The sequence below is a fragment of the Toxotes jaculatrix genome, chromosome 1, assembly GCF_017976425.1.
Source record: "Toxotes jaculatrix isolate fToxJac2 chromosome 1, fToxJac2.pri, whole genome shotgun sequence".
NCBI lineage: Eukaryota > Metazoa > Chordata > Actinopteri > Toxotidae > Toxotes > Toxotes jaculatrix.
This window is the reverse complement of record NC_054394.1, coordinates 12,693,180-12,711,203: the sequence shown is the minus strand read 5'-3', so window position 1 is coordinate 12,711,203 and position 18,024 is coordinate 12,693,180.

Here is an 18,024-nt window from a genome sequence, read left to right as displayed (position 1 = left end):
ACTATGACGTTTTTTATGACATTTTGAGGTCCAAAAAAATTTTGACTTTTTTTGGCCGAAAAAAACGCCTTACTATACTATGACGTTTTTTATGACATTTTGAGGTCCAAAAAAATTTTGACTTTTTTTGGCCGATTTTGACGCCTTACTATACTATGACGTTTTTTATGACATTTTGAGGAAAAAAATTTTTTTGACTTTTTTTGGCCGATTTTGACGCCTTACTATACTATGACGTTTTTTATGACATTTTGAGGTCCAAAAAAATTGTGACTTTTTTTGGCCGAAAAAAACGCCTTACTATACTATGACGTTTTTTATGACATTTTGAGGAAAAAAAAATTTTGACATTTTTTGGCCGATTTTGACGCCTTACTATACTATGACGTTTTTTATGACATTTTGAGGGCCAAAAAAATTTTGACTTTTTATGGCCGAAAAAAACGCCTTACTATACTATGACGTTTTTTATGACATTTTGAGGTCCAAAAAAATTTTGACTTTTTTTGGCCGATTTTGACGCCTTACTATACTATGACGTTTTTTATGACATTTTGAGGTCCAAAAAAATTTTGACTTTTTTTGGCCGAAAAAAACGCCTTACTATACTATGACGTTTTTTATGACATTTTGAGGTCCAAAAAAATTTTGACTTTTTTTGGCCGATTTTGACGCCTTACTATACCATGACGTTTTTTATGACATTTTGAGGAAAAAAATTTTTTTGACTTTTTTTGGCCGATTTTGACGCCTTACTATACTATGACGTTTTTTATGACATTTTGAGGTCCAAAAAAATTGTGACTTTTTTTGGCCGAAAAAAACGCCTTACTATACTATGACGTTTTTTATGACATTTTGAGGAAAAAAAAATTTTGACATTTTTTGGCCGATTTTGACGCCTTACTATACTATGACGTTTTTTATGACATTTTGAGGTCCAAAAAAATTTTGACTTTTTTTGGCCGAAAAAAATGCCTTACTATACTATGACGTTTTTTATGACATTTTGAGGAAAAAAAAATTTTGACTTTTTTTGGCCGATTTTGACGCCTTACTATACTATGACGTCTTTTATGACATTTTGAGGTCCAAAAAAATTTTGACTTTTTTTGGCCGATTTTGACGCCTTACTATACTATGACGTTTTTTATGACATTTTGAGGTCCAAAAAAATTTTGCCTTTTTTTGGCCGAAAAAAACGCCTTACTATACTATGACGTTTTTTATGACATTTTGAGGTCCAAAAAAATTTTGACTTTTTTTGGCCGATTTTGACGCCTTACTATACTATGACGTTTTTTATGACATTTTGAGGTCCAAAAAAATTGTGACTTTTTTTGGCCGATTTTGATGCCTTACTATACTATGACGTTTTTTATGACATTTTGACGTCAAAAAAATTTTGACTTTTTTTGGCCGATTTTGACGCCTTACTATACTATGACGTTTTTTATGACATTTTGAGGTCAAAAAATTTTTTGACTTTTTTTGGCCGATTTTGACGCCTTACTATACTATGACGTTTTTTATGACATTTTGAGGTCAAAAATTTTTTTGACTTTTTTTGGCCGATTTTGACGCCTTACTATACTATGACGTTTTTTATGACATTTTGAGGTCTTACAAAAATTTGACTTTTTTTTGGCATTTTTTGACGCCTTACTATACTATGACGTTTTTTATGACATTTTGAGGTCCAAAAAAATTTTGACGTTTTTTGGCCGAAAAAAACGCCTTACTATACTATGACGTTTTTTATGACATTTTGAGGTCCAAAAAAATTTTGGCTTTTTTTGGCCGAAAAAAACGCCTTACTATACTATGACGTTTTTTATGACATTTTGAGGTCCAAAAAATTTTTGACTTTTTTTGGCCGAAAAAAACGCCTTACTATACTATGACCTTTTTTATGACATTTTGACGTCAAAAAATTTTTTGACTTTTTTTGGCCGAAAAAAACGCCTTACTATACTATGACGTTTTTATGACATTTTGAGGTCCAAAAAAATTTTGACTTTTTTTGGCCGATTTTGACGCCTTACTATACTATGACGTTTTTTATGACATTTTGAGGTCCAAAAAAATTTTGACTTTTTTTGGCCGAAAAAAACGCCTTACTATACTATGACGTTTTTTATGACATTTTGAGGTCCAAAAAAATTTTGACTTTTTTTGGCCGATTTTGACGCCTTACTATACTATGACGTTTTTTATGACATTTTGAGGAAAAAAATTTTTTTGACTTTTTTTGGCCGATTTTGACGCCTTACTATACTATGACGTTTTTTATGACATTTTGAGGTCCAAAAAAATTGTGACTTTTTTTGGCCGAAAAAAACGCCTTACTATACTATGACGTTTTTTATGACATTTTGAGGAAAAAAAAATTTTGACATTTTTTGGCCGATTTTGACGCCTTACTATACTATGACGTCTTTTATGACATTTTGAGGTCCAAAAAAATTTTGACTTTTTTTGGCCGATTTTGACGCCTTACTATACTATGACGTTTTTTATGACATTTTGAGGTCCAAAAAAATTTTGCCTTTTTTTGGCCGAAAAAAACGCCTTACTATACTATGACGTTTTTTATGACATTTTGAGGTCCAAAAAAATTTTGACTTTTTTTGGCCGATTTTGACGCCTTACTATACTATGACGTTTTTTATGACATTTTGAGGTCCAAAAAAATTTTGACTTTTTTTGGCCGATTTTGACGCCTTACTATACTATGACGTTTTTTATGACATTTTGAGGTCCAAAAAAATGTTGACTTTTTTTGGCCGATTTTGATGCCTTACTATACTATGACGTTTTTTATGACATTTTGAGGTCAAAAAAATTTTGACTTTTTTTGGCCGATTTTGACGCCTTACTATACTATGACGTTTTTTATGACATTTTGAGGTCAAAAAATTTTTTGACTTTTTTTGGCCGATTTTGACGCCTTACTATACTATGACGTTTTTAATGACATTTTGAGGTCCAAAAAAATTTTGACTTTTTTTGGCCGGAAAATACGCCTTACTATACTATGACGTTTTTTATGACATTTTGAGGTCCAAAAAAATTTTGACTTTTTTTGGCCGGAAAATACGCCTTACTATACTATGACGTTTTTTATGACATTTTGAGGTCCAAAAAAATTTTGACTTTTTTTGGCCGAAAAAATCGCCTTACTATACTATGACGTTTTTTCTGACATTTTGAGGTCCAAAAAAATTTTGACTTTTTTGGCCGATTTTGACGCCTTACTATACTATGACGTTTTTTATGACATTTTGAGGAAAAAAATTTTTTTGACTTTTTTTGGCCGATTTTGACGCCTTACTATACTATGACGTTTTTTATGACATTTTGAGGTCCAAAAAAATTGTGACTTTTTTTGGCCGAAAAAAACGCCTTACTATACTATGACGTTTTTTATGACATTTTGAGGAAAAAAAAATTTTTGACTTTTTTTGGCCGATTTTGACGCCTTACTATACTATGACGTTTTTTATGACATTTTGAGGTCCAAAAAAATTTTGACTTTTTTTGGCCGAAAAAAATGCCTTACTATACTATGACGTTTTTTATGACATTTTGAGGAAAAAAAAATTTTGACTTTTTTTGGCCGATTTTGACGCCTTACTATACTATGACGTTTTTTATGACATTTTGAGGTCCAAAAAAATTTTGACTTTTTTTGGCCGAAAAAAACGCCTTACTATACTATGACTTTTTTTATGACATTTTGAGGTCCAAAAAAATTTTGACTTTTTTTGGCCGATTTTGACGCCTTACTATACTATGACGTTTTTTATGACATTTTGAGGTCCAAAAAAATTTTGACTTTTTTTGGCCGATTTTGACGCCTTACTATACTATGACGTTTTTTATGACATTTTGACGTCAAAAAAATTTTGACTTTTTTTGGCCGATTTTGACGCCTTACTATACTATGACGTTTTTTATGACATTTTGAGGTCAAAAAAATTTTGACTTTTTTTGGCCGATTTTGACGCCTTACTATACTATGACGTTTTTTATGACATTTTGAGGTCAAAAAATTTTTTGACTTTTTTTGGCCGATTTTGACGCCTTACTATACTATGATGTTTTTTATGACATTTTGAGGTCCAAAAAAATTTTGACCTTTTTTGGCCGGAAAAAACGCCTTACTATACTATGACGTTTTTTATGACATTTTGAAGTCCAAAAAAATTGTGACTTTTTTTGGCCGATTTTGACGCCTTACTATACTATGACGTTTTTTATGACATTTTGAGGTCCAAAAAAATTTTGACTTTTTTTGGCCGAAAAAACGCCTTACTATACTATGACTTTTTTTATGACATTTTGAGGTCCAAAAAAATTTTGACTTTTTTTGGCCGATTTTGACGCCTTACTATACTATGACGTTTTTTATGACATTTTGAGGTCCAAAAAAATTTTGACTTTTTTTGGCCGATTTTGACGCCTTACTATACTATGACGTTTTTTATGACATTTTGAGGTCCAAAAAAATTTTGACTTTTTTTGGCCGATTTTGACGCCTTACTATACTATGACGTTTTTTATGACATTTTGAGGTCCAAAAAATTTTTGACTTTTTTTGGCCGGAAAAAACGCCTTACTATACTATGACGTTTTTTATGACATTTTGAGGTCCAAAAAAATTGTGACTTTTTTTGGCCGATTTTGACGCCTTACTATACTATGACGTTTTTTATGACATTTTGAGGAAAAAAAAAATTTTGACGTTTTTTGGCCGATTTTGACGCCTTACTATACTATGACATTTTGAGGTCCAAAAAAATGTTGACTTTTTTTGGCCGATTTTGACGCCTTACTATACTATGACGTTTTTATGACATTTTGAGGTCCAAAAAAATTTTGACTTTTTTTGGCCGATTTTGACGCCTTACTATACTATGACGTTTTTTATGACATTTTGAGGTCCAAAAAAATTTTGACTTTTTTTGGCCGATTTTGACGCCTTACTATACTATGACGTTTTTTATGACATTTTGAGGTCCAAATAAATTTGGACTTTTTTTGGCCGATAAAAATGCCTTACTATACTATGACGTTTTTTATGACATTTTGAGGTCCAAAAAATTTTTGACTTTTTTTGGCCGGAAAAAACGCCTTACTATACTATGACGTTTTTTATGACATTTTGAGGTCCAAAAAAATTGTGACTTTTTTTGGCCGATTTTGACGCCTTACTATACTATGACGTTTTTTATGACATTTTGAGGTCCAAAAAAATTTTGACCTTTTTTGGCCGGAAAAAACGCCTTACTATACTATGACGTTTTTTATGACATTTTGACGTCAAAAAAATTTTGACTTTTTTTTGGCCGATTTTGACGCCTTACTATACTATGACGTTTTTTATGACATTTTGAGGTCAAAAAAAATTTTGACTTTTTTTGGCCGATTTTGACGCCTTACTATACTATGACGTTTTTTATGACATTTTGAGGTCAAAAAAAAATTTGCCTTTTTTTGCCGAAAAAAACGCCTTACTATACTATGACGTTTTTTATGACATTTTGAGGTCCAAAAAAATTTTTACTTTTTTTGGCCGGAAAAAACGCCTTACTATACTATGACGTTTTTTATGACATTTTGAGGTCCAAAAAAATTTTGATTTTTTTTGGCCGATTTTGACGCCTTACTATACTATGACGTTTTTTATGACATTTTGAGGTCCAAAAAAATTGTGACTTTTTTTTGGCCGAAAAAAACGCCTTACTATACTATGACGTTTTTTATGACATTTTGAGGAAAAAAAAATTTTGACTTTTTTTGGCCGATTTTGACGCCTTACTATACTATGACGTTTTTTATGACATTTTGAGGTCCAAAAAAATTTTGACTTTTTTTGGCCGAAAAAAATGCCTTACTATACTATGACGTTTTTTATGACATTTTGAGGAAAAAAAAATTTTGACTTTTTTTGGCCGATTTTGACGCCTTACTATACTATGACGTCTTTTATGACATTTTGAGGTCCAAAAAAATTTTGACTTTTTTTGGCCGATTTTGACGCCTTACTATACTATGACGTTTTTTATGACATTTTGAGGTCCAAAAAAATTTTGCCTTTTTTTGGCCGAAAAAAAACGCCTTACTATACTATGACGTTTTTTATGACATTTTGAGGTCCAAAAAAATTTTGACTTTTTTTGGCCGATTTTGACGCCTTACTATACTATGACGTTTTTTATGACATTTTGAGGTCCAAAAAAATTTTGACTTTTTTTGGCCGATTTTGACGCCTTACTATACTATGACGTTTTTTATGACATTTTGAGGTCCAAAAAAATGTTGACTTTTTTTGGCCGATTTTGACGCCTTAATATACTATGACGTTTTTTATGACATTTTGAGGTCAAAAAAATTTTGACTTTTTTTGGCCGATTTTGACGCCTTACTATACTATGACGTTTTTTATGACATTTTGAGGTCAAAAAAATTTTGACTTTTTTTGGCCGATTTTGACGCCTTACTATACTATGACGTTTTTTATGACATTTTGAGGTCAAAAAATTTTTTGACTTTTTTTGGCCGATTTTGACGCCTTACTATACTATGACGTTTTTTATGACATTTTGAGGTCCAAAAAAATTTGTGACTTTTTTTGGCCGAAAAAAACGCCTTACTATACTATGACGTTTTTTATGACATTTTGAGGTCCAAAAAAATTTTGACTTTTTTTGGCCGATTTTGACGCCTTACTATACTATGACGTTTTTTATGACATTTTGAGGAAAAAAATTTTTTTGACTTTTTTTGGCCGATTTTGACGCCTTACTATACTATGACGTTTTTTATGACATTTTGAGGTCCAAAAAAATTGTGACTTTTTTTGGCCGAAAAAAAACGCCTTACTATACTATGACGTTTTTTATGACATTTTGAGGAAAAAAAAATTTTGACATTTTTTGGCCGATTTTGACGCCTTACTATACTATGACGTTTTTTATGACATTTTGAGGTCCAAAAAAATTTTGACTTTTTTTGGCCGAAAAAAATGCCTTACTATACTATGACGTTTTTTATGACATTTTGAGGAAAAAAAAATTTTGACTTTTTTTGGCCGATTTTGACGCCTTACTATACTATGACGTCTTTTATGACATTTTGAGGTCCAAAAAAATTTTGACTTTTTTTGGCCGAAAAAAACGCCTTACTATACTATGACGTTTTTTATGACATTTTGAGGTCCAAAAAAATTTTGCCTTTTTTTGGCCGAAAAAAACGCCTTACTATACTATGACGTTTTTTATGACATTTTGAGGTCCAAAAAAATTTTGACTTTTTTTGGCCGATTTTGACGCCTTACTATACTATGACGTTTTTTATGACATTTTGAGGTCCAAAAAAATTTTGACTTTTTTTGGCCGATTTTGACGCCTTACTATACTATGACGTTTTTTATGACATTTTGAGGTCCAAAAAAATGTTGACTTTTTTTGGCCGATTTTGACGCCTTACTATACTATGACGTTTTTTATGACATTTTGAGGTCAAAAAAATTTTGACTTTTTTTGGCCGATTTTGACGCCTTACTATACTATGACGTTTTTTATGACATTTTGAGGTCAAAAAATTTTTTGACTTTTTTTGGCCGATTTTGACGCCTTACTATACTATGACGTTTTTAATGACATTTTGAGGTCCAAAAAAATTTTGACTTTTTTTGGCCGGAAAATACGCCTTACTATACTATGACGTTTTTTATGACATTTTGAGGTCCAAAAAAATTTTGACTTTTTTTGGCCGGAAAATACGCCTTACTATACTATGACGTTTTTTATGACATTTTGAGGTCCAAAAAAATTTTGACTTTTTTTGGCCGAAAAAATCGCCTTACTATACTATGACGTTTTTTCTGACATTTTGAGGTCCAAAAAAATTTTGACTTTTTTGGCCGATTTTGACGCCTTACTATACTATGACGTTTTTTATGACATTTTGAGGAAAAAAATTTTTTTGACTTTTTTTGGCCGATTTTGACGCCTTACTATACTATGACGTTTTTTATGACATTTTGAGGTCCAAAAAAATTGTGACTTTTTTTGGCCGATTTTGACGCCTTACTATACTATGACGTTTTTTATGACATTTTGAGGAAAAAAAAATTTTTGACTTTTTTTGGCCGATTTTGACGCCTTACTATACTATGACGTTTTTTATGACATTTTGAGGTCCAAAAAAATTTTGACTTTTTTTGGCCGAAAAAAAGGCCTTACTATACTATGACGTTTTTTATGACATTTTGAGGAAAAAAAAATTTTGACTTTTTTTGGCCGATTTTGACGCCTTACTATACTATGACGTTTTTTATGACATTTTGAGGTCCAAAAAAATTTTGACTTTTTTTGGCCGAAAAAAACGCCTTACTATACTATGACTTTTTTTATGACATTTTGAGGTCCAAAAAAATTTTGACTTTTTTTGGCCGATTTTGACGCCTTACTATACTATGACGTTTTTTATGACATTTTGAGGTCCAAAAAAATTTTGACTTTTTTTGGCCGATTTTGACGCCTTACTATACTATGACGTTTTTTATGACATTTTGACGTCAAAAAAATTTTGACTTTTTTTGGCCGATTTTGACGCCTTACTATACTATGACGTTTTTTATGACATTTTGAGGTCAAAAAAATTTTGACTTTTTTTGGCCGATTTTGACGCCTTACTATACTATGACGTTTTTTATGACATTTTGAGGTCCAAAAAAATTTTGACTTTTTTTGGCCGAAAAAAACGCCTTACTATACTATGACTTTTTTTATGACATTTTGAGGTCCAAAAAAATTTTGACTTTTTTTGGCCGATTTTGACGCCTTACTATACTATGACGTTTTTTATGACATTTTGAGGTCCAAAAAAATTTTGACTTTTTTTGGCCGATTTTGACGCCTTACTATACTATGACGTTTTTTATGACATTTTGACGTCAAAAAAATTTTGACTTTTTTTGGCCGATTTTGACGCCTTACTATACTATGACGTTTTTTATGACATTTTGAGGAAAAAAAAAATTTTGACGTTTTTTGGCCGATTTTGACGCCTTACTATACTATGACGTTTTTTATGACATTTTGAGGTCCAAAAAAATGTTGACTTTTTTTGGCCGATTTTGACGCCTTACTATACTATGACGTTTTTATGACATTTTGAGGTCCAAAAAAAATTTTGACTTTTTTTGGCCGATTTTGACGCCTTACTATACTATGACGTTTTTTATGACATTTTGAGGTCCAAAAAAATTTTGACTTTTTTTGGCCGATTTTGACGCCTTACTATACTATGACGTTTTTTATGACATTTTGAGGTCCAAAAAAATTTGGACTTTTTTTGGCCGAAAAAAATGCCTTACTATACTATGACGTTTTTTATGACATTTTGAGGTCCAAAAAATTTTTGACTTTTTTTGGCCGGAAAAAACGCCTTACTATACTATGACGTTTTTTATGACATTTTGAGGTCCAAAAAAATTGTGACTTTTTTTGGCCGATTTTGACGCCTTACTATACTATGACGTTTTTTATGACATTTTGAGGTCCAAAAAAATTTTGACCTTTTTTGGCCGGAAAAAACGCCTTACTATACTATGACGTTTTTTATGACATTTTGACGTCAAAAAAATTTTGACTTTTTTTGGCCGATTTTGACGCCTTACTATACTATGACGTTTTTTATGACATTTTGAGGTCCAAAAAAATTTTGACGTTTTTTGGCCGATTTTGACGCCTTACTATACTATGACGTTTTTTATGACATTTTGAGGTCCAAAAAAATTGTGACTTTTTTTGGCCGATTTTGACGCCTTACTATACTATGACGTTTTTTATGACATTTTGAGGTCCAAAAAAATTTTGACCTTTTTTGGCCGGAAAAAACGCCTTACTATACTATGACGTTTTTTATGACATTTTGAGGAAAAAAAAATTTTGACTTTTTTTGGCCGATTTTGACGCCTTACTATACTATGACGTCTTTTATGACATTTTGAGGTCCAAAAAAATTTTGACTTTTTTTGGCCGAAAAAAACGCCTTACTATACTATGACGTTTTTTATGACATTTTGAGGTCCAAAAAAATTTTGCCTTTTTTTTGGCCGAAAAAAACGCCTTACTATACTATGACGTTTTTTATGACATTTTGAGGTCCAAAAAAATTTTGACTTTTTTTGGCCGATTTTGACGCCTTACTATACTATGACGTTTTTTATGACATTTTGAGGTCCAAAAAAATTTTGACTTTTTTTGGCCGATTTTGACGCCTTACTATACTATGACGTTTTTTATGACATTTTGAGGTCCAAAAAAATGTTGACTTTTTTTGGCCGATTTTGACGCCTTACTATACTATGACGTTTTTTATGACATTTTGAGGTCAAAAAAATTTTGACTTTTTTTGGCCGATTTTGACGCCTTACTATACTATGACGTTTTTTATGACATTTTGAGGTCAAAAAATTTTTTGACTTTTTTTGGCCGATTTTGACGCCTTACTATACTATGACGTTTTTAATGACATTTTGAGGTCCAAAAAAATTTTGACTTTTTTTGGCCGGAAAATACGCCTTACTATACTATGACGTTTTTTATGACATTTTGAGGTCCAAAAAAATTTTGACTTTTTTTGGCCGGAAAATACGCCTTACTATACTATGACGTTTTTTATGACATTTTGAGGTCCAAAAAAATTTTGACTTTTTTTGGCCGAAAAAATCGCCTTACTATACTATGACGTTTTTTCTGACATTTTGAGGTCCAAAAAAATTTTGACTTTTTTGGCCGATTTTGACGCCTTACTATACTATGACGTTTTTTATGACATTTTGAGGAAAAAAATTTTTTTGACTTTTTTTGGCCGATTTTGACGCCTTACTATACTATGACGTTTTTTATGACATTTTGAGGTCCAAAAAAATTGTGACTTTTTTTGGCCGATTTTGACGCCTTACTATACTATGACGTTTTTTATGACATTTTGAGGAAAAAAAAATTTTTGACTTTTTTTGGCCGATTTTGACGCCTTACTATACTATGACGTTTTTTATGACATTTTGAGGTCCAAAAAAATTTTGACTTTTTTTGGCCGAAAAAAAGGCCTTACTATACTATGACGTTTTTTATGACATTTTGAGGAAAAAAAAATTTTGACTTTTTTTGGCCGATTTTGACGCCTTACTATACTATGACGTTTTTTATGACATTTTGAGGTCCAAAAAAATTTTGACTTTTTTTGGCCGAAAAAAACGCCTTACTATACTATGACTTTTTTTATGACATTTTGAGGTCCAAAAAAATTTTGACTTTTTTTGGCCGATTTTGACGCCTTACTATACTATGACGTTTTTTATGACATTTTGAGGTCCAAAAAAATTTTGACTTTTTTTGGCCGATTTTGACGCCTTACTATACTATGACGTTTTTTATGACATTTTGACGTCAAAAAAATTTTGACTTTTTTTGGCCGATTTTGACGCCTTACTATACTATGACGTTTTTTATGACATTTTGAGGTCAAAAAAATTTTGACTTTTTTTGGCCGATTTTGACGCCTTACTATACTATGACGTTTTTTATGACATTTTGAGGTCCAAAAAAATTTTGACTTTTTTTGGCCGAAAAAAACGCCTTACTATACTATGACTTTTTTTATGACATTTTGAGGTCCAAAAAAAATTTTGACTTTTTTTGGCCGATTTTGACGCCTTACTATACTATGACGTTTTTTATGACATTTTGAGGTCCAAAAAAATTTTGACTTTTTTGGCCGATTTTGACGCCTTACTATACTATGACGTTTTTTATGACATTTTGACGTCAAAAAAATTTTGACTTTTTTTGGCCGATTTTGACGCCTTACTATACTATGACGTTTTTTATGACATTTTGAGGAAAAAAAAAATTTTGACGTTTTTTGGCCGATTTTGACGCCTTACTATACTATGACGTTTTTTATGACATTTTGAGGTCCAAAAAAATGTTGACTTTTTTTGGCCGATTTTGACGCCTTACTATACTATGACGTTTTTATGACATTTTGAGGTCCAAAAAAATTTTGACTTTTTTTGGCCGATTTTGACGCCTTACTATACTATGACGTTTTTTATGACATTTTGAGGTCCAAAAAAATTTTGACTTTTTTTGGCCGATTTTGACGCCTTACTATACTATGACGTTTTTTATGACATTTTGAGGTCCAAAAAAATTTGGACTTTTTTTGGCCGAAAAAAATGCCTTACTATACTATGACGTTTTTTATGACATTTTGAGGTCCAAAAAATTTTTGACTTTTTTTGGCCGGAAAAAACGCCTTACTATACTATGACGTTTTTTATGACATTTTGAGGTCCAAAAAAATTGTGACTTTTTTTGGCCGATTTTGACGCCTTACTATACTATGACGTTTTTTATGACATTTTGAGGTCCAAAAAAATTTTGACCTTTTTTGGCCGGAAAAAACGCCTTACTATACTATGACGTTTTTTATGACATTTTGACGTCAAAAAAATTTTGACTTTTTTTGGCCGATTTTGACGCCTTACTATACTATGACGTTTTTTATGACATTTTGAGGTCCAAAAAAATTTTGACGTTTTTTGGCCGATTTTGACGCCTTACTATACTATGACGTTTTTTATGACATTTTGAGGTCCAAAAAAATTGTGACTTTTTTTGGCCGATTTTGACGCCTTACTATACTATGACGTTTTTTATGACATTTTGAGGTCCAAAAAAATTTTGACCTTTTTTGGCCGGAAAAAACGCCTTACTATACTATGACGTTTTTTATGACATTTTGACGTCAAAAAAATTTAGACTTTTTTTGGCCGAAAAAAAACGCCTTACTATACTATGACGTTTTTTATGACATTTTGAGGTCCAAAAAAATTTTGACTTTTTTTGGCCGATTTTGAAGCCTTACTATACTATGACGTTTTTTATGACATTTTGAGGAAAAAAAAAATTTTGACGTTTTTTGGCCGATTTTGACGCCTTACTATACTATGACGTTTTTTATGACATTTTGAGGTCCAAAAAAATGTTGACTTTTTTTGGCCGATTTTGACGCCTTACTATACTATGACGTTTTTTATGACATTTTGAGGTCCAAAAAAATGTTGACTTTTTTTGGCCGATTTTGACGCCTTACTATACTATGACGTTTTTTATGACATTTTGAGGTCCAAAAAAATTGTGACTTTTTTTGGCCGATTTTGACGCCTTACTATACTATGACGTTTTTTATGACATTTTGAGGTCCAAAAAAATTGTGACTTTTTTTGGCCGATTTTGACGCCTTACTATACTATGACGTTTTTTATGACATTTTGAGGTCCAAAAAAATTTTGACTTTTTTTGGCCGATTTTGACGCCTTACTATACTATGACGTTTTTTATGACATTTTGAGGTCAAAAAAAATTTTGACTTTTTTTGGCCGATTTTGACGCCTTACTATACTATGACGTTTTTTATGACATTTTGAGGTCAAAAAAAATTTTGACTTTTTTTGGCCGATTTTGACGCCTTACTATACTATGACGTTTTTTATGACATTTTGAGGTCCAAAAAAATTTTTACTTTTTTTGGCCGGACAAAACGCCTTACTATACTATGACGTTTTTTATGACATTTTGAGGTCCAAAAAAATTTTGACCTTTTTTGGCCGGAAAAAACGCCTTACTATACTATGACGTTTTTTATGACATTTTGAGGTCCAAAAAAATTTTGACCTTTTTTGGCCGGAAAAAACGCCTTACTATACTATGACGTTTTTTATGACATTTTGACGTCAAAAAAATTTTGACTTTTTTTGGCCGAAAAAAACGCCTTACTATACTATGACGTTTTTTATGACATTTTGAGGTCCAAAAAAATTTTGACCTTTTTTGGCCGGAAAAAACGCCTTACTATACTATGACGTTTTTTATGACATTTTGAGGTCCAAAAAAATTTTGACTTTTTTTGGCCGATTTTGACGCCTTACTATACTATGACGTTTTTTATGACATTTTGAGGTCCAAAAAAATTTTGACTTTTTTTGGCCGATTTTGACGCCTTACTATACTATGACGTTTTTTATGACATTTTGAGGTCCAAAAAAATGTTGACTTTTTTTGGCCAATTTTGACGCCTTACTATACTATGACGTTTTTATGACATTTTGAGGTCCAAAAAAATTTTGACTTTTTTTGGCCGATTTTGACGCCTTACTATACTATGACGTTTTTTATGACATTTTGAGGTCCAAAAAAATTTTGACTTTTTTTGGCCGAAAAAAACGCCTTACTATACTATGACGTTTTTTATGACATTTTGAGGTCCAAAAAAATTTTGACTTTTTTTGGCCGAAAAAAACGCCTTACTATACTATGACGTTTTTTATGACATTTTGAGGTCCAAAAAAATGTTGACTTTTTTTGGCCGATTTTGACGCCTTACTATACTATGACGTTTTAATGACATTTTGAGGTCCAAAAAAATTTTGACTTTTTTTGGCCGAAAAAAACGCCTTACTATACTATGACGTTTTTTATGACATTTTGAGGTCCAAAAAAATTTTGACTTTTTTTGGCCGGAAAAAACGCCTTACTATACTATGACGTTTTTTATGACATTTTGAGGTAAAAAAAAATGTTGACTTTTTTTGGCCGAAAAAAACGCCTTACTATACTATGACGTTTTTTATGACATTTTGACGTCAAAAAAATGTTGACTTTTTTTGGCCGATTTTGACGCCTTACTATACTATGACGTTTTTTATGACATTTTGAGGTCAAAAAAATTTTTGACTTTTTTTGGCCGATTTTGACGCCTTACTATACTATGACGTTTTTTATGACATTTTGAGGTCCAAAAAAATTTTGACTTTTTTTGGCCGGAAAATACGCCTTACTATACTATGACGTTTTTTATGACATTTTGAGGTCCAAAAAAATTTTGACTTTTTTTGGCCGAAAAAATCGCCTTACTATACTATGACGTTTTTTCTGACATTTTGAGGTCCAAAAAATTTTTGACTTTTTTTGCCGATTTTGACGCCTTACTATACTATGACGTTTTTATATGACATTTTGAGGTCAAAAAATTTTTTGACTTTTTTTGGCCGATTTTGACGCCTTACTATACTATGACGTTTTTTATGACATTTTGAGGTCCAAAAAAATTGTGACTTTTTTTGGCCGATTTTGACGCCTTACTATACTATGACGTTTTTTATGACATTTTGAGGAAAAAAAAATTTTTGACTTTTTTTGGCCGATTTTGACGCCTTACTATACTATGACGTTTTTTATGACATTTTGAGGTCCAAAAAAATTTTGACTTTTTTTGGCCGAAAAAAACGCCTTACTATACTATGACGTTTTTTATGACATTTTGAGGTCCAAAAAAATTTTGACTTTTTTTGGCAGATTTTGACGCCTTACTATACTATGACGTTTTTTATGACATTTTGAGGTCCAAAAAAATTTGGACTTTTTTTGGCCGAAAAAAATGCCTTACTATACTATGACGTTTTTTATGACATTTTGAGGTCCAAAAAATTTTTGACTTTTTTTGGCCGGAAAAAACGCCTTACTATACTATGACGTTTTTTATGACATTTTGAGGTCCAAAAAAATTGTGACTTTTTTTGGCCGATTTTGACGCCTTACTATACTATGACATTTTTTATGACATTTTGAGGTCCAAAAAAATTTTGACCTTTTTTGGCCGGAAAAAACGCCTTACTATACTATGACGTTTTTTATGACATTTTGACGTCAAAAAAATTTTGACTTTTTTTGGCCGATTTTGACGCCTTACTATACTATGACGTTTTTTATGACATTTTGAGGTCAAAAAAAATTTTGACTTTTTTTGGCCGATTTTGACGCCTTACTATACTATGACGTTTTTTATGACATTTTGACGTCAAAAAAATTTTGACTTTTTTTAGCCGATTTTGACGCCTTACTATACTATGACGTTTTTTATGACATTTTGAGGTCAAAAAAATTTTTGACTTTTTTTGGCCGATTTTGACGCCTTACTATACTATAACATTTTTTATGACATTTTGAGGTCCAAAAAAATTTGTGACTTTTTTTGGCAGATTTTGACGCCTTACTATACTATGACGTTTTTTATGACATTTTGAGGTCAAAAAAATTTTTGACTTTTTTTGGCCGATTTTGACGCCTTACTATACTATGACGTTTTTTATGACATTTTGAGGTCCAAAAAAATGTTGACTTTTTTTGGCCAATTTTGACGCCTTACTATACTATGACGTTTTTTATGACATTTTGACGTCAAAAAAATTTTGACTTTTTTTGGCCGAAAAAAACGCCTTACTATACTATGACGTTTTTTATGACATTTTGAGGTCCAAAAAAATTTTGACCTTTTTTGGCCGGAAAAAACGCCTTACTATACTATGACGTTTTTTATGACATTTTGAGGTCCAAAAAAATTTTGACTTTTTTTGGCCGATTTTGACGCCTTACTATACTATGACGTTTTTTATGACATTTTGAGGTCCAAAAAAATTTTGACTTTTTTTGGCCGATTTTGACGCCTTACTATACTATGACGTTTTTTATGACATTTTGAGGTCCAAAAAAATGTTGACTTTTTTTGGCCAATTTTGACGCCTTACTATACTATGACGTTTTTATGACATTTTGAGGTCCAAAAAAATTTTGACTTTTTTTGGCCGATTTTGACGCCTTACTATACTATGACGTTTTTTATGACATTTTGAGGTCCAAAAAAATTTTGACTTTTTTTGGCCGAAAAAAACGCCTTACTATACTATGACGTTTTTTATGACATTTTGAGGTCCAAAAAAATTTTGACTTTTTTTGGCCGAAAAAAACGCCTTACTATACTATGACGTTTTTTATGACATTTTGAGGTCCAAAAAAATGTTGACTTTTTTTGGCCGATTTTGACGCCTTACTATACTATGACGTTTTAATGACATTTTGAGGTCCAAAAAAATTTTGACTTTTTTTGGCCGAAAAAAACGCCTTACTATACTATGACGTTTTTTATGACATTTTGAGGTCCAAAAAAATTTTGACTTTTTTTGGCCGGAAAAAACGCCTTACTATACTATGACGTTTTTTATGACATTTTGAGGTAAAAAAAAATGTTGACTTTTTTTGGCCGAAAAAAACGCCTTACTATACTATGACGTTTTTTATGACATTTTGACGTCAAAAAAATGTTGACTTTTTTTGGCCGATTTTGACGCCTTACTATACTATGACGTTTTTTATGACATTTTGAGGTCAAAAAAATTTTTGACTTTTTTTGGCCGATTTTGACGCCTTACTATACTATGACGTTTTTTATGACATTTTGAGGTCCAAAAAAATTTTGACTTTTTTTGGCCGATTTTGACGCCTTACTATACTATGACGTTTTTTATGACATTTTGAGGTCCAAAAAAATTTTGACCTTTTTTGGCCGGAAAAAACGCCTTACTATACTATGACGTTTTTTATGACATTTTGACGTCAAAAAAATTTAGACTTTTTTTGGCCGAAAAAAACGCCTTACTATACTATGACGTTTTTTATGACATTTTGAGGTCCAAAAAAATTTTGACTTTTTTTGGCCGATTTTGACGCCTTACTATACTATGACGTTTTTTATGACATTTTGAGGTCCAAAAAAATTGTGACTTTTTTTGGCCGATTTTGACGCCTTACTATACTATGACGTTTTTTATGACATTTTGAGGTCCAAAAAAATTTTGACTTTTTTTGGCCGATTTTGACGCCTTACTATACTATGACGTTTTTTATGACATTTTGAGGTCCAAAAAAATTTTGACTTTTTTTGGCCGATTTTGACGCCTTACTATACTATGACGTTTTTTATGACATTTTGAGGTCAAAAAAAATTTTGACTTTTTTTGGCCGATTTTGACGCCTTACTATACTATGACGTTTTTTATGACATTTTGAGGTCCAAAAAAATTTTTACTTTTTTTGGCCGGACAAA